Genomic DNA, 24,681 nt, shown 5'->3' with positions numbered 1-24,681 from the left:
CTCCGGGAAGTGCAGCCACTAATGGTTCAACTGAGCTTAACAGCAACCTGTAATTGATCTCTTCAGAAAGTACAGAGGATAACCTACAACCTGCAACTTCAGCCTTTTACTCCATGTGCACCAACATCCCTGATAAGGGATTAAAAAAAAAAACACCTAAGAATTACAGTTTTTCAACGCTGACAAAACCTGTTCAACTTGGAACTTCATCGTTAAGTATAATTAAGGCATCGTAACACAAAGCATTGAGAAGAGGTAAACTGCAATATTGCCAATTGCAGGAATTGTTTCAATAGACCTGTATAAACTATTCAGAGTGAAACAGTAAATGCTTAATTCTGTCTTTGCTTGTTTAGTTTGTGACTGTATTAACAACAACAGTTTTTCCTAATACTAATAGTTTTTCTACTAGATAGACTTCAAGGACTAAATTTAAAACGCATTACGTCAATTACTAAACTGCATTTCACAATTTCTTTTGGATTTTGGCAACATCTCCCCCAGTTATTAGAGTAAACCTTTGAAAGACTCAAACTTACTCTCATACTGAGAGTTTCAAAGAAATTGATGTCTGCCTTTATTCAAACAACTAAAGAAGAAAAGCAGAAAAGACTGCTTAAACACAGATGTAAGAGAACATTTGTACGCAACTGGAACTTGGTACTTTTTATTAACAATTACTAGGCCTTATCTTAGTCCTGTTTCATTTGAATACACATTTTCAAGAACACCCATCTTAACAAAGGGAATGAAACCTGTGAGAAATTCAGCCTTTTCTGTTCTCAACACCTAAACTGCCTTCAAGTTTGAGAGCACAATAGAAGAGATAATGAATAAATACACCCCTTTCCCACCTTACTGGTCAAGTATGTCTCTACTACCTTTACAGATTACCTTTCTGTGAAGAAAAAAATCGCCTTCACAACCAGTTACTCCAAAAGCAGAGAGATCCCTACTTTGCAAGTCTGCATGTTTTAGACTCAAATTCTACTGATAAATTTACCTTCTACAGAATTTCTTTTTCCAACAGTGTCAGACTTAAGGATACCAAATAACAAACTGCTTCAGTATCACCACATTACCCAATTTCCAGATATATATATTCTTTTCACTATATAGCTATTATTTTTATTTTAAGTTCTATTTTGTGACTGAAAGCTGTACTAAGAATAATACAGAAGACTAATATAAAGCTTATGTAGAGATGGAGACATCATGTTTGTTTGGTAGCAGTATTAAGACAAATAATGACCTCTAAAATTACCTTACTCATTCAAAAAGCAAGCCCTTTCCTTAAAAGCTGATGTTACCAGTTGTTAACAGGTTAACTTCTTAGTGCTTCTAAATTTTTTGGGGGGAGCATCAGCTTGCTTTCAGTCTCCTACAGTCAGAACTAAAAAAACCCACCACATACCCTTTAGGCATTGTCAATTGGCACTTCTGGTTCACACTGCCATCATCCCAGTAGAGCTGAGGCTCAAGAGAAAAACTGGAAATGGCCATTTTTCCATCTCTACTGTTACCAACTGACCCAAGATTGTCTCTTAGCAACCAGGCTGAAATTGCCTTTAGAAGAAGAATTCCTACAGACACTTCTTCATATTTTAAGTCCTGCTAGTTGAAAAACATGAGCCATTTTCAGTCATAGTTATTTTCCATCTTACCCAGCATTTAAGAATTATGTTGTCTGCTTCAGTGGATATATCTTCACTCTCAGCAAAGCCAGTCACAGAGGATTTCTGGGTGTTTAAGTCTATGTATTTTAACACAAATTCTAATTGTTAGATTAATCTAACACTGCTGAATTTGTGAGCCTGAAAAGCTTCAGTTGGCATGACTGAACTAACTGCAAAATGAAATTACAGACTTATAACTTGTCATAACCGTGAGATCTTTCCCCCACTTTCATATCCAAAATTGATTTTAAAAGAATCATAGCAGACCTTCTGGCTCCAGCATCCATAAAGAGAAAAAAACCCAACACACAAGCTTTGCAAGTCACCCCTATTTAAAGAGATGGTCCTCACCTTGTACTTAAAACCTCTAATTACTTAATTTCTCGTATATCTTTTCTCTCCTTGAAGTATGTTTTGAACATACCCTTTTCGTCTTCAGGAACTCCTGTATTTTTTAACCCCTGAGGAAAAAAAAAAAAGGAAAAAATAAGAAAAAAATTAAGTAAGACCATGGGAGGAAGAAAAACACTTGTCCTACACCTGCCTCGTTGCTTACATTAACGTCGCGTGGGACCGGAGAGCCACAAGGCAGAATCCACCTTGAACAGCAAGAGTTTTAAAGCAACACATACCTTTGCTCATGCTGCGAGTACTTCTTTGGTGTAGACACCATTATCTCTGTGCTAATAAAACAAACCACTTCATTGGAAAATAACTGTGCACTGACTTTTCTTCCAATGCTTTTGAAGGAAGATCTTCACTTGCGCAATTTAGTCAGAGGCCTCTACAGCCTGCAGGTCAGCAATTACTCTGAAACCAGAATTTGATCTTTGACCTACAGCAGCAACAGGCAGTAAAGTCCTCCTGAAAACACTCATGGGACTGAGAGGAAGGGTGCTGATCTGAATGCACAAGAGCTGGAAACCATACCCAGGTAAAATCTTCCTCTTAAGCTCTGCCTGCTTTGAGCAGCCATGGCACATGCAGAAATAACCATGAAATGTTGTTTCATCTAGTCAGTATGAAAATGTGCCTTTCCAGGATAAGATCTGTCCTTTCAAGTTTTCTATAAGTTTTAAGCTTTCCAACTTGAAGAATAATGGGAAGACAGGTTTGACAAGAAGAAAATTGATTTTATTCATGATCAAGTTTTATGAAACAAGTAGGAAAAAAAACCTTTCAGTATCAATTATAAAAAGGAGAACTTCATCCAGACTATTTCAAAAATCAAACAAAAGCTGCTCTCCAAAAGCCTCACATGGTTTTTCCATTAATATGCATTCTCACTTTGAACTCTCAGCCGTTTTCATACTTCAATTTCTGCTAAACTCTTCACTTTGAAGCAAACCTGTTCACATTTATAGCCAAGAGCTTGTTCGTAGAGAAGTTGCATTGGAACAGTTGCAAAGTCAGAATCTGAAATAACTGCTATTCAGAATTAAACCAGCTGGACAAAGCTAGCTAGACTGAAGGCAACTCACTAAAGACAATTCATTCTCACTATATAATTTGAGAAAATCAAATTAGTTGCATAAGTAATCATTTCAGGAGGCAGTGTCAACTAATAACTTGGACTATTAATCACTTTCATTACCCTAACATGTCCTCTGTATTAAACAGTGCTCAAATGCATCCATTATTTATAGTTTTCCTCAGGCTTAGACTGCTCTGCAGCTCTCTTCCTAAGGTATATCTGTAGGACTGTGTCCATGCCTAAACACAAGTCTCACATTTGATTTCAGGTAGCCCACTCTGACACCTGTCAGAACACCTGTGCTCATGTACAAGCTATTGCACACAGATGAAGGCATCAAGGAATCTTAAAAAAAAAAAATAAATTAAAAAACCCCACAACTGTTTCAGAAAACAATGCAAGAGTTGCTTGCCAAATTTAGAAGGAATTTTGATCTTAGGCTCCAGCGAAACAGGGACAAAATACCTGATGCTGCTTTGCTTGGCACAGATAAAGTCTCTGACTTTAAAAATCTGAATGCCTGTCTATACATAAATTACTAGAACAACTGGTAGAGGTTTCCTAGAAATACCAGAACATCCAATTTTGAAGACAGCATAATACAAATAACCCCTCACTTCTTTAGGCATAAAAATAAGGGTTGCTCAACGCACACACGCAGCTTATTGAATCAGCTTCAGAACATTAACACCCAGGAGACCTGACAACTCCATTCGGCAAAAAGTTAAACAGTTATGTTGGGAAGTTTTGGGCAAAATTAATTTTCATAAAATCAAAGCATACATAACCCCCCTAAGATTTTTCTAGATCAGCTGTCCTCATCACAGAACTAAACAAACTGGGAAGCAACATGTTTCAAACTCTGCTATTTTACTGCCTATTTAAAGTCAGACTTGAACACAGCAAAGCTCAATCACCATTCTTTAGAGAAACAGGAGACTTCAGAATAAGAGTTGGAAAACTCCATAGAAGTGGTAAGGATGAAGTATGAAGTATAGCTGAACAAACACAGCAGGCATTTTCACCAAGGAAGCAGATCAAAGTGTACTTAATATTCAGCTTCTTCTCCCAGATTATATGCAATGTGCAAGTTTACTTCAAAATAACTTTTAAAAACAGCAATTACTTGTCATTTATCATTACAGAAAAGCTGGCTGGAGCAGACTGAAATTAAACACTTCCTCCTATCCAAATAAATTTTCTTGAGTCTATAATCATAAAGCATTTCTTTCATGGCTAAAATTCTTTAGCTCTTCCATAAATACAAGGTGTTTACCTCCCTATTAACTGGTCCATGTGATGAATTTTCCAACTTAATTGAACTCACCTATACTTCAGGTTTCCTTGCACAGGCTACTTAGAGCTAATAATTATTTTTTTTTCTAAAAAGTCTGTATTCTTCTCAGACTTTAAGTACTAATAGCCTGACAATCAACTACAATGTTACCAGATGTGTGTACCTGGTACTGCTACAGCCTTTTGCTAGAAAGGTGTTAGTTAACATTAAAGGTACTGACTTGATGCTTCACTTACACAAAACCTGTAACAGGTTAGATAATAGTGAATTGAAAAGTCCACTTCTTTAACAAGTGAAATATGGAATTTTACAGATTGTACTGAACAGTTAAGGCAAGTGGCTGCATCTGCGCTCCCTGGTGCCTCAGGGTTACAAGCAAAGAAATACAACACAGCCTTTCTGAAGCAAGAGTTGATCAAATGAAGACATTTCAGAAACTAACATATAAATGCTTATTTCCATTAGAGCATCTGTCTCAAAAAAATCAATGCTCAGAGCTCTCTGTAAGAGGTGGCTCCTGAAATAAGGTTTCATAGGCAGACAGCGCAGACAAGAGCTGCTTCTTCCTTCCCCTGAGAGGCAGAAAGAGCAGTCAGCAGTGGGGTAAGATGAAAACAGACATTAAGGGACCACAAGCAACACCCACTGTCCTCTCACAGCCTAAAGTTTGCTATTGCTCAAGGCTCAGTGTAAGTGAAGTTCTCTAATGGACATGTTCTCATGCAAGCCCAGCACTTGTTCCATCCAATCAACCCAGCTACAGCACCACCACTTCCCACATAACAACAACCCACCTGCCATTGGACCAAGCTGCCCTCATTTAAAGCAAAAAAATCACACGTACCAAGTAAGAGTGTTACATGCATACACTTAGGAGAGGAAAAAAAATGCACCCATAGTCGCCAAGTCAGTCACAACTTCCATCAGCCTCTCCTCCTTCAGAAGGGGCCCTCACAACTGGGCTGGAAGGCCATGCTTGCCCTTAGCCCACCTCTCTAGTCCACTATATTCTTTATTACTTTTTCTTAGAACCAAGAACATTTTCAAAGTGATGACATAAAACACTTTCCCTTCAAAAAAAGTTGAAACACTGTACCAAACAACTTTTTTTGCTCCCCTATCATCTCAAAAATCATCAACATGCCACTTCCACATGGAAACTAAGATAGGATAAACTATCTGTAAATTATCTTCTCTACCTAAACTATGATTCATTCACATTTAAAAACAGGTTGCAGGAGGTGGCTGTACCAACACAACTGCCCATTGCTTCCCCCAGTTCCCATTCTCCCTTACACCAGCATTTACCAGACCACTTGGAGACAATCTAGCTCACCATAGCAGCAGAAAATACTCACTTTTTGCTAGTTTCATTGAATGATTACAGTTTATGAAAAAGTCAAATACAAAAGATGCAGCAGAAACACACAACAGACAGTGAGAACATTTCTACCAGTGGCAGCAGTGGGGTTAAGAATGCATTAGATATCAAGGGCCACCCTTAGACATCCTCAGTAGTGTCATTGCTAGGATCAAAAATACTTGTTAGTGGACACGACTTGCTTGGGAAACAGATTTTTGAGTTAACAGGCCTTGTTTGCTTCTCTGAATGTGATAACACTGCCTAGGAGTAACATCTAGCACCTCCTTCAGAGGTATTTTAGAAGGAATAACCCATTAACCACAGAAATGTTTTAAACTTCCAAAGAGGCTTACAAGTATAAATCCCAAGTGTTATAAGCTAGAAAGTAAGAGGACTTGAGTCTAGACTTTTAGTTGCTATGCTGAGCAGTACTACTCTTTCTTTTCAATGAGATTCTCCCATTCCTAACTTTCCACCATGCACCACACTCAGGAGAACCAAACCATGATTCGCAGCTTGGAGCCTGGCCTGCCAAGAACTTAAACTTTAATGTTGAAAAATTTAAGTCTTCTGGATTTAACACCAAATAACCTATCAGTGACTAGATCTGTAGAACAAAATTAGAATTAAGCCAGATCTTACAAGTTTGCCTTTCACTATAAGAACCCGCACCTTTTGCCTTGAATTTTCTATGGGAGAAGGTTAAGGAAAATAAGAAAATAAATAAAAAACCAAAAAGGAATAGAAAAGAAAAAAGCAGAGAATCCATAAACCTGCTTCTTCTTTAACAAACTTGTGCTGCACTATGGAACACGGTTTGCAAAATGAGCAAAGAATTTGCAATTTTCTTCCACATCCTTTACTTCCTGTGAACCACAAGAATTCTATTTTGAATGAGTCCTTCACATTGGATTTACTTCACTGATTTCACAGAATCATACAATCTGCTACTGTTCTGCCTCTCCCCCTTCCTGCTAATCTGAATTTCTGATAATCAGATATTCCACTAGTCACAGTTAAAAGAAATGTTCCTACCTGCTTAAAGACCACTACAAAGTGATCTGTACTTATTACAGAATAAAGGAGAATTTTAAGCATATTAAACTATTCTGATCACCTTTCAGACAAACCCTGAGTGATGTTTCTATTCCCAAATAGATAAGTCATGAAAACCTTAAATGAATGTGAAGTACTTCCCTAACTTTGCTCTGGACAAGACTGAGAGTAATGAAATATGTTACAGTCTAAACAGTAACCATCTCACACATATTCCATGCATCTGAACTTAAGTGATCCCAACTTCAATACGAAATTACAACATATATAATGTCAGAAATAATATACATTAATGACAGTGCTCTTAGTTAAGTCTTTTACAAATGTTATTGGGACTAAAGACCTGTGGGGAGGGTATGGGGACATGATTTCTTATCTTCAGGAAAATAAAAACAACTACTAAATTGCATGAAAGAGTTAGCATTAAAACCCAGGAACTTCTGTGACCCAGTTCCAAACTTAAAACAGCAGATAATGAAGTCCCCAAAGCAAACACAGAATTATGCCATACCTAATTTAACAGAGCAATGCAGCTTTCTTGAACACCTATGCATAAATGAGACTGATTTTCATACACTCCATACTAGGATTACTAAGGGAACATTACCTTTCTCTTTCCTTTTCTTTTTTTTTTTTTTTTTTCAAACTGACACCTGATACGGTAACTATTATGTGTTTGTTTTTAAAAGATGAAAACACAGAATGTGGTGCTTCTGAGAAAAAAAATAATAAAATGAAAAAAAAAAACGACCAAGACCATCCCTGCTACTTCCCTAAACTAATCACTGTCTTCGATCACGACACGCTGCCTAAATGAAGCAAAAGCTAAGGATTACCAGAATTCAACAAATTCATTGCTTAGATCTTAAGAGTTATTAAGTCCTGAGTGGAAGGGCTATTCACAGTTCCATGTAAACAGCCATGGACAGAAGCAATTCCCAAAGTATTTCACACTGGTACCATTTCCAACTTTCTGCAAAGAGAATATCCCAAAAATTAGGCCTGCAGCTTGAGAGCCCTGCCAGCCATACATGCTTTAGAAATACTGCACCACATGGTAAACCAAGGAAAGTGCAGTGTAAAACCACAACTTTTGGTCATGACCTGCTGGTGACATCCACAAATGCCACAAAAGATATCTGAAAGCAAGTTCTGGAAGATGGAGTTAATGCTAACCTGAACTTCAAACTACGACAGCTATAGACATTTTACACCTACCACAGAACAGCAGCCCAGGATTTGGGGGTGATACAACACGAGACCGGCAGATGCCAGTCCCTTTCCACTGAAGAAACTGGGACAGCAATTCACAGTAGATTGATCTAGTATCTCTGCACAGAACTAGACCAGATGCAATGCCATCTCAAATAAAGAAGTCAACAAATCATTAGCTATGTCATGAATATAAAGGCAAACCTAGTTGCAACTCATCAGTTTTTACACGGTATGTCTCACAGCAGAAAGATGCACATTAGAAAGTCGAAAGACTGTCTCTCAAAGAGAAAAGGAAGCTTATGCAGAATTTACTTAGACCAAACACTGAAGCAGTACACTGAACAATAAGTAATCATTTACATAAAAGCCACAATAAGACTGAAGTAAGCATGTTTGTACCTTTCTAGACGTAACTGGAGCCAGAGACAATGTGTGAAGGGGAACAAAATAAGCAATCCCATAGCCTAGCTCTGTAAAAGAAATGCTTTCTATTCTCTGTAGAAAATCTGAAAGAAGGAAGATTTTGGGACTACTTTTTTTTTCTCTCTAAGGTAACATTATTAGCATCGTTACAAGATAAACTATCTTCAAAATCACCTCATTAATCACTTTATCATTTGCCTACATTTTGCCCACACTAATTGGTTCCATTTCCCACTTGATCTAATGCCACAAAAACCAAGACATCCATTCAGTTACTACTCTTGTGGTTAGAGGGCTGCACAGCCCTCACTTGCAGAAACCTCTACTTCTAGGGCCATTATGCAGGGGGACAGAACTAAGTCTGGCCACCAGACTGTGACATGCTATATGGAGAACAAGAGCTAAGGCAGTGAGCAGAACAGCTGGTTTAGATAAAATCTTAGCGTCTACCAGAAGCAGACAGCAAGACAATGTGGTAGCAGTCAGGAGATCTGCCATCACTGATGGATTTGAGATGTGTTCTCCTCTCTGAAACTTAGATCCTATGACAAGATGATCAGCGTTAGGCTGCTCACAAAACTAGACCTACAGATGCCTCTCTACCGAAAAAGCATGGAGCCAACATCACCTGTGCCACAGAAATCACTTATAGATCTAGAAGAAACACCAGGGAAGAGCTCCTGAATGAATAACCTTCACCTCAGGTGGGATCTTTTGAGGGTGAGTAAGGCAAGCAGGACCACTTCCAAAACATGCTAGCTCACAGTTTCATTAGCCGAATGCACCGGATCCATGTCACTTCCTTTTAGCAACAGCACAGCCCCTCTGTTCATCCTCCTCCACCCAAAGCTTCAGGGCTAGTGCTTGCAAAAGTGGAAACAGGGAACTGACCCTGCTGAAAACAAACCTGGAAAAGGGAAATTTTTTTATTGTTTATTCAATTCAAGAACAGAATATACAATCCTGAGATGCTAAACAGCAATTCAGAAGTGCAAGAAGCTTAGCTCTCATCAGGCAAAACTGGAGATAAGTCACGATTCAGCATCTCAGACAACTCCAGGATACATCATATTTCAAAAACGTTTCTCACCTCTGAACACCTAATTTATTTTTTTGTCTGAAATGCAGGAGATGAAAGAGAACAACAGACCATAAAATCAACTAAATTTCTGCTGGTAAGAGAAAATATCCAACAGGAGAAGGCAAGCCATTTTGTGGAAAACTTTTTTTTCCCCCAACAAATTGACAATACTCATTCAAATCAAAGCAGTACAGTACACTATTGAGAAATAAGGCACAAAAAATGAGGAATAATGAAATTAAGGCAGAATCAGATTTTCATCCTGGATTTTCTCAAAAACAACTATTTTTATCTACTTCTGTATCTTCCCTAGGATTTCCACATCAAGAATAAAATTTCCACAGTTCACAGGATCTCACTGTTTGGTGTATTTTGACATCAGCACTGCCCATCTCAGAAGAAAGGAAGAACTGTATCTACAGTATTAGAACAGCAATTTCACAGTTAAACTAATATGTGGTAGAGATTTTTTTCTTCTCCACTTGAATGATAAACATTCTTTACACCGTATGATTTTCAGAATTGGGTCCTTACCTTCAAGTCAACAAACACTGTAGGCAGACAAACAATGCTGCCTTTTTCTAGGTTCCTGGTCTCTGCAGGGGCAAGACACTGAACACTGTGTGGGTATGACTGACTACTTTGAGAACAAACTCTTTGAATGCAAAGTAAATGATGTCCAAAGCAAGAATTAATTACACAGAGAATAACTGATTGCAACCAAGAATAAAATTGAAGTACAGGACTATGTCTGAAATGTTAGGTAATGGAAATGAATCTCTATTATGTCATATATGTCAATAAAGGTAATTTCTGAGAAAAAAATTCTGTGTGTCTAAGAATGAGGAAAACTTTCAGACAGTACTAAGCACACACCTCTTTAAAGGGGTGTACCCTACCTCGCTAGACAGCAAAGAAATATTTATATATTTCGGCCATTCAAGTTTGTGCAAAGCCAATCTTACAAGCATTCTTTTAATGCTCTTGAATAATTACTAAAATTTCTATTGCAGTACTGAAGAAAAAATAACAGTGACCTTATTTGGAGGATAACACTCTCAGACTGTGAGTACTCCTTATGAAAATCCAAGACACAAAGTATTCAGGTTGGTAAAAGGCTTAGAGAAAACCTAAAAATTATCTTCGATGTACCACTGTGCCGCTCCTGGGGGAGCACAGGAATTACTTAATTTAGTTACCATACCATTCACTACAGACTGGTGGAGGAGTCTCTGGGCCATCTAATCTAGCGAGTCAGAATTTGCCCACATAAAACCTGATGAAAAAATAAAAGCCACATAACACTATTACAGACATCTAAATGAAATGATAAATGATCCATACTGAATATTAGCAAGATGCATCTATTCAAAACATACCCAGCGAGTTTGACAAAGCATTCAGTGACTCTTTTATTTGCCAGCTGCCTACAGTAAATCCAACACATAGCTTATATTCTATATAAAATTAACTATGAAAAAGTTGTTATAAAAACAACTATTTTATAGACACATACAGAAAATATCCTAGCAAAAAGACTCAGGTCAACTGAATCACAGTCCTTCATTCCTTGCTTGAGGCTGGCTTTCTGCTACCAAGCTAAGAGAAATACACAGGGCTGCCCAATTGCTCAAAGACTGAGTGGTTTTTTATAGGCTGCTTTCTGGACATAGGAAAATCCACATACTGCATACTAGAGAGGCGCTTTAAACTAACAAATTGCCTCTAAAAAATGAGTTCATGTTATTTTAAAAAAAAGTAATCCTCATGTGTAAACAAATATGCATAGAAATGTCATTACACTATTTCAAAGCCACCCTGTGCAAATCCAATTAAAGAAAGAGTACATTATATGAGATGCTCTTCACACGGACACTGTAACCTACACAGAAATACCAAAGTTTATAGACACAAGCAAAACTGAACATTAATATTAAACTCTGATAATATTCAAGGCCTGTTAATATGAGAGTACACAATTAACCCTAACCATTAACTAGACTACTGATAATTCAACTGGGAGGGGGAGGAAAGAAACCCCAAAAATCCACTTTATCAGTAAATACCTGCTAAAATACAAAAAGCAAAACCAACATCACAGTCACTGAATCCTATGAAGTCTGGTCTATGTAAGACCTTAAACTAGACAATTCTTATATCTGGCATTTTCAGACTGAGTGAAGGAATTCGACGCACAGGTGACAGACATTTCAACTGAAATGCGATGACTCGACATAAATGCAGACTCTGCACTGATCAGAACTACAAGGAAGAACCCAGGAACTGGGTTCCTGCTGGGCAGGAACTCCAGCCCAGCACAAAGCACTAAGCCTTGAGCAGCACCACCCGAATGGTCAATGACGGGTAAATTCTTTCTCAGGCTTCCTACACCAGATTAAGCCTCGCAGGCTTTTTGGAGACAGTATCACATCTCATTCTTGTAAATGAAAAATAGTCAAGAGAAAGATCATGTTAAGCAGACTTTGACAATAAAATACTCGGTCTTTAACTAAAAAAAAAAAAAGTATATGTTTTACAAAGGCATATTAGTAAAGCAGGGGAAAAGTCTGGAAAATTCATCTGTCCCACTGCCAAGACAAGGCAGTCACAACCCCCGGAGCACAGCCTATACAGCTCTGTAGCCCTGCAGTTACAGCAATCTGTACAAATCAAATGAGTATCAACTGTCTTTTTGTAAGAGAAAGAACACACTGCTTTTTTTTTTTCCACAGAATTCAGGTTATTACTTTGAGTAAGAAACAAATATTAGAGGGGAAAAAAATCAAGTCAGCAATTAAGCTTAATGGGACTATGGTCAGGAACATAACTGCTTTTCCCTCATACTGTGAAAAAACAGAAATCCAACACTTTTACCATTAGTTACTAAACAAAAGTTAGACCCAGCCTATATCAGTTGTGACCCAAGGTTCTATTTATATCATTCCTCCATATGGGGAACAAATTCCCTCCCATGTCTCCACAGATTTTTACTTCAGCAGTTGATGAATTAATGCCTTTGAAAGAAGACTATCCTCACCCAAAATCTTAAGTCAACACACAAAGATATCAGCTAATTAAAGACCCAAGCATTTACCAGCCACTCAGCACTGCAAGGCAAACTGAGTACCTAGGAGAGTTTGGCACTTTCAAGCTCAGTGGTGCCCATCAGCCTTGGAAAAGCCAAGGTATCCCTAGTTGTGGTGGATTACAGAAATAAGCTTCTTTAACAGTCTAAAATCAGTTCACTGCTGGGAGTGGACCCTCAGCACAGGCTTGAACTGGATTAATGAAGTTTAAACAACATTAAATGTAGAAGGAGAGAGAGACGATGTTTGGAGTTTTTTCCCTAGAAAAATAAACAGATTAAGAGTGGTCACTTGCAAATTAAGAACGAAGTTAGCACACACTAAGAGTGGTTTCTGGCCAAGTGCATGTTTTTTTATAATAGCCCCAGTAATACTTGCAGCTCGTAGATAGGTGGCCTGCGAAGAAGCCCAGGCCAATGACCAAGTACAAACCTACGGAAAGCAGTTCTGATTAATAAACTCTCCGGGTAAAAGTATTACAGAGTACTGCTTGCAATCCAGGAAGTTCCAGCTTGTTGTTTCCCAGAAAAGGAAAGGTAATCAGAAAAAGATTCCAGTTTGGTCCAAGTCTTAATACAATGTATTTGAAACCACTCTTTCACTTAGAAGGCTAACAACTTTGGTTCTGGCTTCAGCATCAAAACCAACCGGCAAAATCTCAAAAATCCTACAGATTCAGCACTCAAAGAAGCCAAGAACTTGTTTGAGATCCCCAGACTCTGAAATTAATGGCTTCATATTTTCCTCAAGAGCACCTTTACATTTTGGCATACATATTCCTTTCAACCAATTTCTCACATACAAATCATTTGCCCTGACATACTTTGTCACAAGTCTACAGAAAGAGAAGTTCTATAAATTAGTAGCCAGAAACATCTTTAAGCTATCACATCTGGTAACTACAGAACACCAGGACTCCACAAATAATTACTTTGTAAGACAAGTACTGAACAAAGCAATTCAAGTTTTCAGAGCTATCTCCTAACAATACACTTCAAAGGATTCTGGATGAATGTCTAACTCCAGCTACATATGACATGATGTCATTTCTACTTTTAAACTGACGTCTGTCAGTTGTGAGTCTTGGTCAATAAAAATGAAAAACAAATTAAAAAAGGAGAAAAAAAATATCAAACATGGCCTCCTGTGCAGTGGAACAGTCCTCTGAATCTTGCTTGTTAAGAAAATTTTCTTCTTTCTGATGCAACATCTGCTTCAACAATACACCATAAAGAACATCAATTCAAAATGAGTATTTGATGGATCCCACACTTAAAATGAGAACACATCCTCTTTCAGACACATCTGTGCCAGTCTGAGGTTACTGTGCTTAGCCCATCCCTAGCTCCACATCCTCCACTCATTACTGTTTCCACCCACATCAAAATGCCAGCTGAGAAAAATGGAAGAACACTCTTCAATTTATTTGTTATTTTATTACCCAAGCCAGCTTAAACCGGTTTGCTATAGGCCTTTGTTAGCCCAAGTCATGTAAAGGTTGATGGAAAGGTACAGTTCCAGAAAAGCTCAAAGAAATTTAAATCAGAGCTCCTATGGCCCCATCTCCAACCCCCTATCTCATTCATTTCAACAGGAAGTCCCGTTCCCACCCCCTGACCTGGATGATTAGCCAGTTAAGAAACATGATCCAGCCAAAATTCAACAAAACAAAAAAAAGCAATTAATTACCAGCCTGATTAACTCCCCGACTTTGCTTAACTCACAGCCACAAAGGCCTCCTTGCCAACAGGGGAAGACGCACAGTCAAGAAGGAGAGAGGACCACCACAGCTCCAGTTTAAGCTGCCAAGTTTCTTGACAAGCTTAGGCAAAACTAAAATAGAGCCACTTCAGAAAAGAGCAGTCACAGCCTCCTCCTCCTCCTATGCAAGCAATAACATTTGTATAGCCACGAAGTCAGTTCAGGCAGTTGATCCAACTGAAGCTTAACATTTTTTTGTATGACCATTTTCAGCTGGATCAGCAAAGAAAGATTAACATGGGGAAAACAGATCCTTTTGGTGAAAGCATTGGCAGAAAAATCAAAGCTGCTCTGGTGGTAATGCAATAACATGACTGTAGAGGACGTGTTAAGTTTTAGCTTGATTGAATTTATGCTTAGTATTCTGCAAAAAAAGAAAGGCAATACACTCCAATGTCACTTATTAAAATTGAGATCTCAATTGAGACTGAACAAGTAATCTGTAGTTTTAATATATGTTCGCTGATCAAAACAAACTCCAAAATCAAGACTAAGGGCATGATTTCACATTAGTTTAAACCAAGCTTGCTTGATAACTGGCAAAACTAATAAAAATACAAATAAACTTTGACACCCCCCCAAAAAAAAAGAACAAGGTCAGCAGAATATGTAGATGAGTGCAATAAGTAGGATAGAACCCCTAAGTCATCAATTACACCATCTTAGGCTGTCATGAGAATCTCCTACCTGATAGATTCTGTAAAACATCTTTTCTAGAGTGCAGAAAATTTAATTTCTATAGCATTAGGGCAATTTAATTTTTTTTCCATTGTTATGCAGCTCCATCAATATTACTGTGGAATAAAACCAGCTACAGGCAGAATTCAAGGATCCTGTAGGGTGCTGTAACAAGTTCGCACAAATATACTATAAAAAAATCTACTACAATATGTTATCCCAATAGCCCCTATTCCTGGGGAGGCAAGCACTTTTGCAAGGATTTTCACTGTCATTTCAGAAAGCTCTTATCCCATCTTCTTTTTGGTAAGAAAGAAAACTACTTACAGATCACTGTGACACCAAGCAGCTGCATCAAACTATAAAATGCAAGAGTCAGAAGTCTTGTGAGTTTTAAGAGCCCAGCGTGGCTTGTTGGTTTGGGTTGTTTTCTTCCTAAACGCACAATGCTGTCAGTTCCTAATACAAAATCAGAGGGTTTCACAACACTAAGGTGAGAAGATAAACAAACTTGTTTACTCTGTCTATTTTACATGCACCTTCAGTTTCCACATATTTAAGATAAGTAATAAATGCAGGAAAGTATTTCCCAGGCTGAAAAATAAATTTTCTACTAATAAGGATTTAAATGGCTGATCTGAAATGCATTTCACATGTATACTTTAGGAAAAAAGAATCTTTGATATGTTTAGAGTTCCATAAATCTGAATTTTCACTGAGGCTTAAAACCAACACCTTATTCAATCACAGATTAAAAAGAGTTTACTGTAGGATAACTCAGGCCACCAAGAGTCTTAGAATCACAGGCAAGGATGAACACATCTCCAAATTCATTTTTCTGGACTTCGTTCACATTATTTCTCCATAAGACTTGCTAAGGGAAAAAAACCAGCATTTCCACAGAGAATTGCCAAGAGATGAAGAAATGGAAAACACGCTGATGAACAAAAAAACAATATTGTTTCTCTATGGTAACTACTAACTTCTGCATAATCATAAAGACCATTTCAGAAGTAATCATAGATCAATAAGTCAAATAGAACTGAGGCAGAAATCCATTTAAATATTTACACTCTTTGCTACAAGCCATACCTAGAGTAATACTGTAGCCAAACCTAATGACTGTGCCTTCCATTTTACACATTCTCCTCATTCAGAAGCCTATCTGAAGAGGAAGAATGATCAAAAATACAAAACAACAAGAAAGCAAAGTAAAACAAAATAAAAACCCCTTAAACGGTACAAACAGACATTGTTGACAGTTATAAGCATCCCCTACTCCGGACAGATGAATTACGAAATATTGACAACAACACTGAAACAGAGCAGCACACAGAAAAAGCTCCCTTATCATTCCATAAACCATTAACGAGTAGGTTACATAAATCGACTGGACCGAAGGAGTTGTAGACCAGAGCTGCTGCAAGGCATTAACTCTCCTCTGAGGGATGCATCATTTCATTCTTGAAGACTGTTCATCTCCGTGAGCGCAACAAAAGGAGTTAAGCGCATTCCGAACAGGAGCTGCGTTGTAACCCTTCGTGACCCCCCGAGCACCGAGCGGGCGATGCTCCCGGCCCCGCCGCAGCCCCCGCCTCGCACGCTGTTGCTCATCCATCCCTCCTGCGCCCGCAGGACGGGCCGAACCCGGCCGGCTGTTCCTTTGTGCAGCTTGGCGGGCTGCCGCACACGCACAGCGGCACCGGCCAAGCCACGAACCGGGTGGAAGGAGACGAGTGAGTCCCGCTGCTCGGGGGGGCCCTTTCCCCTACAACTCCCGCTGCCAGGCTGGGTCCTCAGCGCCATCGCCTCGGAGCCTCGTCCCGACGGCTCCCGAACTTCACAGCGCCCAGCCCCGGCTGAGATGACGAGGAGGATTTCGGGGAAGCTCCAACTCCCCGGAGCTCCCGCTCGCTCCCGCGGCCGCGCAGGAGCGGCAAGCGATACAAAGCGCCCGGGAGCGGCCGCGCCGGAGGGACCCTCTGACGGAAACCTGGCCGGGATTCAAGGCCTAGGAGAGACCGCAGGCACGGGCAGCCCCGGGAGAGCCCCAGGAAGCGGCGGCGCCGCGGGGGTCGCTCCCCCGGGCCGGCAGCTCGGTGCAGCCCGCAGGGCCTTTCGGTGCCGCGGCCGCCCCCCGCGGGCTCCACCTGCGCCGGGCCCCCGCCCTGCCGCACCCCGGGGATCGCGCCCCACCCCGTCGCCCCCCCCAGGGCGCGGACCGGAGGGCGCACCCGCATTGCTCCCGGCCCCCCACGCACTTTCGCGGGGCACCCCCGCTTCCCCCCCACGCCGGCCCCTCAGGCTTCCCCCGCCTCCGGCGCGCCCCCCCGCCGCCGGACCCACCCGCGACCCGCAGGGTTCGCACGGCCGCGCCACGCCCGCCCGCGGCACCGGCCCCCGCCCGCCGAGGCGAAGGCCCTTCCCCGCACCGCGGCCCGGCTGCGCTCACCTGCCGCCCGCAGCCACCTCCCTCCGGCGCCTCCTCCGCCGCCCGTCGCCACCGAGCAGCGCCGCCGCCGCCGCCGCCGCCGCTCCGCCCCCGCCCCCTCGGCCGCCTCTCCCACCCCCGCCGCCCGCCACGCCCAACCCGGCCGCCTATTGGCCGCGCGCCCAGAGTTTGGCCTTCGGATTGGTGCAAGGAGCCGTCCATCAAAGCTGCGGCCCCGCCCTTCCCCGCCCACGGGTCCCGGGTGTTTTATTCACGCCGGGGCTCTGGCGCCCCCACTCACCCGCTGCCGGCCCCGATTGGCTGAGGCGGTGGGAGCAGCGAGCCAGGATTGGCTGCCCGAGGTGCCAGTGCGGGGTCGGGACCGCCCCCCCACTCGGGGCTGGGCGGGAAGGCGGCGGGGCCGCCGCGCGGGGTCTGAGTAGGGCCCGCCCGCGGCCGCCCGGTCCGCGTCCCGCTGGAGCGGCACGGGGGGACGCGCCTGCTACCGCCCGCCGGCCGTTCGGCCTGCCTCGGTGCTCGTCCCCCCACAGCTGCGGCAGTGGGGGCACCAGGAGGAGGATGGCTCCCGCAGGCCCAGTGCCACCCTGGTTTCCCCCGATAAACCACATACGATGACTGACTCCTGCCCCGACGGCTGCAGTGAGACGTGCTGCTAATGCCAGCGCTCCAGAAACCGAGCACGTAATGTTCCCCAGCAGCCAGAGGCCGGGCTGGCAGGAAAAACGTGAGCAGGCTCCTTTCTGCATTAAGCTCCACGATTGCGACTTTCTGAGAACCAAAATGTTCCCGGCTTATCCTTCCTTCGGCCCAAGAAACACAAGCATGCCTCCATTTTCGAAGTGGAGGCAGTAACAGGTGCTGAATTCAGAAGGGAGGCTGCGCTTCAAAGGGAAGTTACCCAGGGGAATCCTCCGGGAGCAGAACCCTTGTGACTGCGCATACGGGGCTTGGCCTGAACGCATTATCCAGAATGCGTATTTCCAACAGCTGTCTCCTTTCACCAGACTTTCAAGCTGCTACTTCATCCAAAATGCAAGCCAGAACAGTTCCAGAAGCACTCAGCTGATAAAAAAAAAAAAAAAAAAAACAACCAGGAAATTGAAATGCAAAGATTACATGAGGTTTCTCTGCATTATTATCTTCTCCCTGCGTGCACCATCCCCCTTATGCCTCTTTGTCTCTGAATCGAGCAGAGAAACAGAGCAACAAAGAACATGGGCCTTAATGTTGACTGGCAAACATCCAGAAAATAAGGCAACTGAAATCACTGGGAATTTCAGAACATCATGTGCAAAAATCATTTACCAGGTTCACATAGGAGGTGCTCAGGCAGAAGTACGAGCACTACACTGACTCTGAGTTTCAGACTGATGCTCTGACCCCCAAATCATCCCTTCTTCATAAAGTAGACTGAGAAGATACGGGGTTTTTTTCTTAGATCTTTTTGCATATATCCCTTTGCTTGGAAAGCAAAACTAAGGCAGAGAGCTGCCTTTTCTCTCACAGTTGCTTCTCAATTACTTTCAGACTGCTCCTCTCAGCCAGTAGTATGACACAGCTGTGTTTGAGCCAAATGTTCCAAAATGACTAGACGGATAAGATATTTCTACTAGTCCTAAGTTTTGATTTTATGAAAACATTCCTGACCTGACATAGCTCTTAAAATACTGCATTCCCAGTAGCTTCAGTGTAACTCTGCATCTTATTCACAGTCTCTGGATTTCTGACAGAATTTTTTATAAAACATGTGCCCTAAACCTTAATTTCTAATGAACAATTCCCATATTATCAAGAAGCTCTACTTTGAAATGAAAAGTATTTGAGGGCTGGCCAGGAAAAGGCCAGGACATGCTATTGTAAATAGAATTCTAATGTATGCTTCAGCTATGTATAGCTTTTACAAATATTTATTAGATAGCTAAATTATTTGTTGCCATTACTGTTTCTCTGCTCAGCTGATAGCTTGATCTCCCCATATGGTCACTGGTGACCGAAGGGAAAGGAGGCTGTGGTGGGAAAGGAAAGGAAGATGACCATAGAGGTCACCTAGCTGGACAAGCATCCAGCATAGCGAACTGCACGTTCACAGTGCCGTGCTGTGTGTCCGAGTCACGTTCTGTGTAGTTAGTCTTCCCACAGAGTTTCCATGTGAGGAGAGGGAAATTAATTCTCTGAGGTCTGATACTTGAGGCAATGCTTCAAGTGCTTTAATCCTTATAGATAACAAAGAATTGGGAGAAACTTCATAGCACTGCCAAGAAACCAACCCAAATTTTCCCCTTTTCACCTTTTCTTTAAGGTAGAGAACAGGGCTTCATGGGCAATGCACAGGATTAATGGACTTGACTGTTCCTATGATGCCCACTGACTCCTGTCAGCTGTGCCTTTCTAGCCGAGATCCTTCCTGGGACAGCAGGATAGTATGCTATCCCCTAAGGACCTGAGAATATATTACACACACCCCCATGACAATGCAAACTCCTTATCCTCACTGCAGATACCCAGAGGCTTAACATCGTTCTTCCCTATTGGTTATCTAAAACAATGTCAGTGATTAAATCTCCCTTCTTTAATCACACCATACTATTATCCCTTCTAGGAACAAGCCATACCAGTATAAATACTACAACATAAGCATTTTTATACTGCTATAACTGCTCACCAAGAGGAATTCCATCTTTTTGGCACTATATGTAAAACACTGGGAGCTTGTGTATGTGGATGAGCATGGAAAATGTTCATAAATACTTCTGTAAGGTGCCATAGTGTCTAGTAGCAATGTACATCTGCTATGGGAAGCAAATAAGCAAGTACTACATGGGCTTTCTCCTGTCATGCTCTGAGCAGATCTGAACAATATGGTTGCTAAATCAAGACATCCTGTTTTCATAATATTTTTGTCTTGGTAGTGCTGTGTCAGAGGTGAGCAAGCAATTTCAAAGTACTTCAGAAAAACTTCAGTATAGGAAATAAAAGGTAAAGTCTTTTTGCAAGGCTTCTGAAATGGAGAAACTTACAAAAGAAGCAAATGTTGAATGGTGCTGCCCTGTGTTAACATGGCTATATGTTAATCTTGAAATAGTGGGCATAAATATATTTACTGAGCAAAGCTATGCAGTTGTAATCATTAATACGGAAAGGATATGAATAGCAACAATCCTTTAAAATCTGTCTTCCATGGAAAAGCATCAGCCAAACAGCTCATCAAGAGCCACACTGTGCATATCAAAAGAATTCTCTAGCACGAGATATATGATTTATGCAGGAGGGGTTTGACTATACCTTGTATCTCAGTTCTCTAGATGTGATTAATCCCACAGGGCAAATATTTCATTCAGGTTCTCTCTGCTTTCATTTTAGGATGAGGATTTTCCCCTCATGGCCATTACTTCTCTCCTTCTGCTGGAGTGTTAAGAGTCTGCAGCTTTGAATTTAGTCACTGCAGATGGTATCTGCACAATGCTACCAAATGCTAGATAGCATCTATTTGGAGCACAAAAACCCTCATAAAATTATTTCAAAGGACACATGCCCTTGACACATGTCAAGGGGGTAAGTAAACTTAGTCAACAGTCCTACTTAGATACATCAGGTAAATTCAGCTTTAACTATTTTAGTGTTACATGGTACTAAAGAAAATATCTGTGCTTCCAAATCCCTCCAAAAAGATAATTTCATAGGGAGGACTGGACCTTCTAATTATTATTTTTATAAATGTGTTTTTATTTGGCTGCTCTGTGGTGGGAAAGCTTCTCTTCTCAGTGGGGATCTGTGTACAAGATAACCAGGCTTAAAGACCACAACAAGTGACTGAGTAAGAAAATCCCCAAGAAGAGAGAAACAGCTGGAGAGAGGCCAAAGTCTCTGCCAAGAGATGCTTCAGTGAGTGAGTGCATTCACTCAGATGAGGGAGGCCAGAGGATAGCTCTTGAGAAACAGTTCCTGAATTAGCTTTCAGTCTTGTTATCTGGCAATGAACTTTATAGCTTTCACAAGGAGCAGGCTTCACAATCCAGCCCAGTGTCCTTCCAGTGATGACATAGTGCATGTCGCTAGGCTGTATGAGAAAGACTGTCAGCTGGAAAACCTGTCAGTGAAGGCTTGAAATGTTCTTTTTCCTTACTAGGTATTGTTTTTGACATGAGGAAGGTGCAAAAGGAAGGTTGCCAGCAAACTAATAAAAAGAAAAAGGTTTAACTGGGTTTAACTTTCTAAAAGTGACTGGTTTACAGTAATGGTTTGCTGGGAACACAGTGAAAGTTTGCATGGTGGTGAACAACTGAGCATACGATACGATGAAAATTGCAAAGAATTTTGCCCTTTCCACTCATTAGTGAAGACTGTTCATAGCTCTACAGGATCAGGACTTATCCGAACTGCACTTTAAACTCAAGATTTCCATTATTTGGATGGCATAAGGTTAAAATATCAAATGAACCCTACCATCTCTTTGAGGTGCCATTTACTTACTTCCTTTGAAGTCACTTGTGCTTCTTTAATAGGTTGTACTCACCACATTTATATGTCCTCTTAAATAAAATGTGTGGCTCTTGGCAATGCAGCTTATATGCTCATAAAATCTGAGTAACTTTGTGCTAAATTCTAATTAAGAAATTTAATTGAGCCTCCAGTTGTTACTCTGTCACGTGAGCAGCAGCTGGGGACTACCTAATTATTCAGAGATCTGTGCTACTTTTGTTTATTTAAAGAGCTGTATGTGACACTTCTTTCTTTAGCAAACTCCCCTGAAGTATCGGACAATTAATGCAAACAGCACGTAGACCTTGTGGCTACTCCTAGACAACCATCTGAGTATTCTGTAAGTGATACTGAAGCTCTCTCTTTTTGCCCTAGGTCAAACTCCTTTCTTGTGTCACATGGAAAAATAGCAACATTCTTTATTCCTGAAAGCATTTATTCTTAGAAAGTCTAAATTGTCAAAAGAAACACTTTATTGTCATAGAGATTTCACCACTATTATTTTCCACTGTGTCCTTCACTCAGAGACTTTGTTATACATAAAAAAGAATCCAATATCAACTGCCTCTCAGCAGTAGAAAGTGACATGCATATGAAGATCAGAGCCATTGAATAAGACTGTGAACCCCCCCTGTACTGGTAAGCATCCAGGACAGCTTTGCTGCAGTCATTACAGATATTCTGGTGTAACTCAGATCAGGCTCTGTTTACAGTGCCCGACTGCTTCTGAGAAGGATCAGTTGCACTCCAGTAAATTACGCAGTAACACAAATAACAATCCAGATGCCTAGGTTTTTCAAAATCCTTCCCCCTCCCAAACCTATTTAGCCATGCTTACATATAACTAAAGCATGCAATGGCCTAACTTCTACCATATTTCAAAGCGCTCGCATCTCGATTTTGTTAAGGGCCCAGTTCTGTTGAAACGGTTTCAGCTGATAAGATTATTTCGGTAATCAGGGCTTAACCTTGGGAAAACAAAGAATGGATTGAAATAGAGAGTTCGCCCTTCCCTTCTCTTCCAGTCTACACATGAATGCACAGGCTGCTTGCACTCTCCTCTCGTTTTAAACCTCATCCACGCCAGTCCTCTTGACAGGAAATACGGTATCCTCTTCCATGCCTGTTTCCCACCGCAGGGGTGCAGAGCGCTGATCGGCCTCTGCCACCTGCTGGCAAAGCCAAAAACGGTCCAGACGTGAAATGGGAGGCTGAAGTGTTGCTTACGCACGCCTAAAATCTGTCTCCTTTAATGAAAACCATCGTGGTACAAACAGGACAGTCTTCTGCTGTTGCTCTTCCCGCAACTTTGGCTGCAAAGGTTGTGCCCGATGAACTCTGTCAGAAAAATACCTCTGAAATGAAAATAGTTGTTACTGCATATATGCAAGAAGGGTCTTTGTTGCTTACAGCTCAGTGCTGGGATCTGAGGCTGATTTGTGTTGGTTTTAAGGCGATTCAAGCAACAGGCAATTTTAAGATATCTGCATGTTCTAGAATTTGAGACTTAACAGCTGAACTTATCCTCATTAGGCCTAACTGATTTCTGCTCCTGAATTGTGGTAAAATTGAAATGTAGGTCTGGATTGAAACCCTGTCTAGAGGTGAAAGTTCTCTTTTCAGCTTTGCATCCTATGCGTGGTACACTCAGTAGCCCACACAGCAGATCTGCGTATGCCTTGTGAATGTTAGCTGTTTCACATATTGTGTGCAGCTGATATTCATATCTGTGAGAGGTTAATAACACCCTGTGAACCAGAGGGTTTCTGGGCACACTTGGGTAATTGCTCCAGTTAAATGCTTTAGACTCACAGCAGCCTCTGGAGATGAAATTCTCATGCAAAATTCATTCCCATAAATTACTGCAGTCCATAACAGATTCTTCTCACAAAAGTACTGAAGTGTGAATTTCTTGTACTGAAGCTTTTCTTGATCAGAAGAGCATCAACACAGTTTGACAATACAAACTTCTACAGTTTTTCACATTTGCCACAATCAAGAGTCTTGCTGGTCTGTCCTCTACCCTCCAGCAAAGCTTCCTGTGCTGAAGCTGCAGTCTCTGGAAGAACAGAGCAGCCCTCAGGCTGTCCAGGTACCTACAGCACCACTAACATTGTCTTTCTATGAAGCTTCAGGCCTAGGATGCCCATCTTATTAGGCAGTTAGTGGACTTGGAAAAAAAACCAAAACCTGTCATCACCATTAGAAGCACAAGAAAGGGGGAGGAGGGATGGTACACCAGAATTGGCTCCATCCAACTGGGATTTCTATTCCTTGCACAACCTTATGAAATCGGTTTTACCTCGTCTCGCCTCATTAAGCTGCAAAGTAATTGCAGGCAGTCCAAAAGTATATCCTTACGTTACGCCTTCGGAGAAAAATAACTTTATGAACGTGCTTAGAGCATACGTCCGGAGCGAAGCTTCCCAGACAAGGAACAGATCTGCCTGCATCGGTTCCCAGGGGATTCGTCTCTCCTTTCCTTTTTCGGGCGGGGGGAAGCAAATACGCCCGGCACATTTTAAGCGGACGTGATGACAGAGCACAAGATACGTTCCGCGCAGCACCACAAGCACACTCGGGAAATGCCCTTCCGGGGGCAGGCGTGCGGGCTCCGAGCCCCGCGACATCCCGTGCCCG

The 24,681-nt window shown here is 41.5% G+C and overlaps 1 protein-coding gene across 16 annotated transcripts in view; it reads right to left on the bottom strand.

Moving 5' to 3' along the window:
* NUMB (NUMB endocytic adaptor protein) overlaps positions 1 to 17,663 on the bottom strand; it is a 90,646-nt gene extending 72,983 nt beyond the window's left edge. For 7 of the 16 annotated variants that reach the window (XM_064658189.1, XM_064658209.1, XM_064658196.1 and 4 more), the window contains exon 1: positions 2,028 to 2,137. The gene's annotated coding sequence lies outside the window, so the exon portion shown is untranslated. Of the gene's footprint in view, positions 1 to 2,027; positions 2,138 to 17,562 lie in introns of those variants that run through there. The other 9 variants (XM_064658203.1, XM_064658204.1, XM_064658205.1 and 6 more) reach the window with 7 other exon arrangements.
* Between the last annotated feature and the right edge of the window lie 7,018 nt (positions 17,664 to 24,681).

The sequence above is a fragment of the Pseudopipra pipra genome, chromosome 6 (genome assembly GCF_036250125.1).
Source record: "Pseudopipra pipra isolate bDixPip1 chromosome 6, bDixPip1.hap1, whole genome shotgun sequence".
Classification (NCBI taxonomy): Eukaryota; Metazoa; Chordata; class Aves; order Passeriformes; family Pipridae; genus Pseudopipra; species Pseudopipra pipra.
The sequence above is the reverse complement of the archived record's forward strand: the minus strand, read 5'-3'. Positions and strand labels throughout refer to the sequence as shown.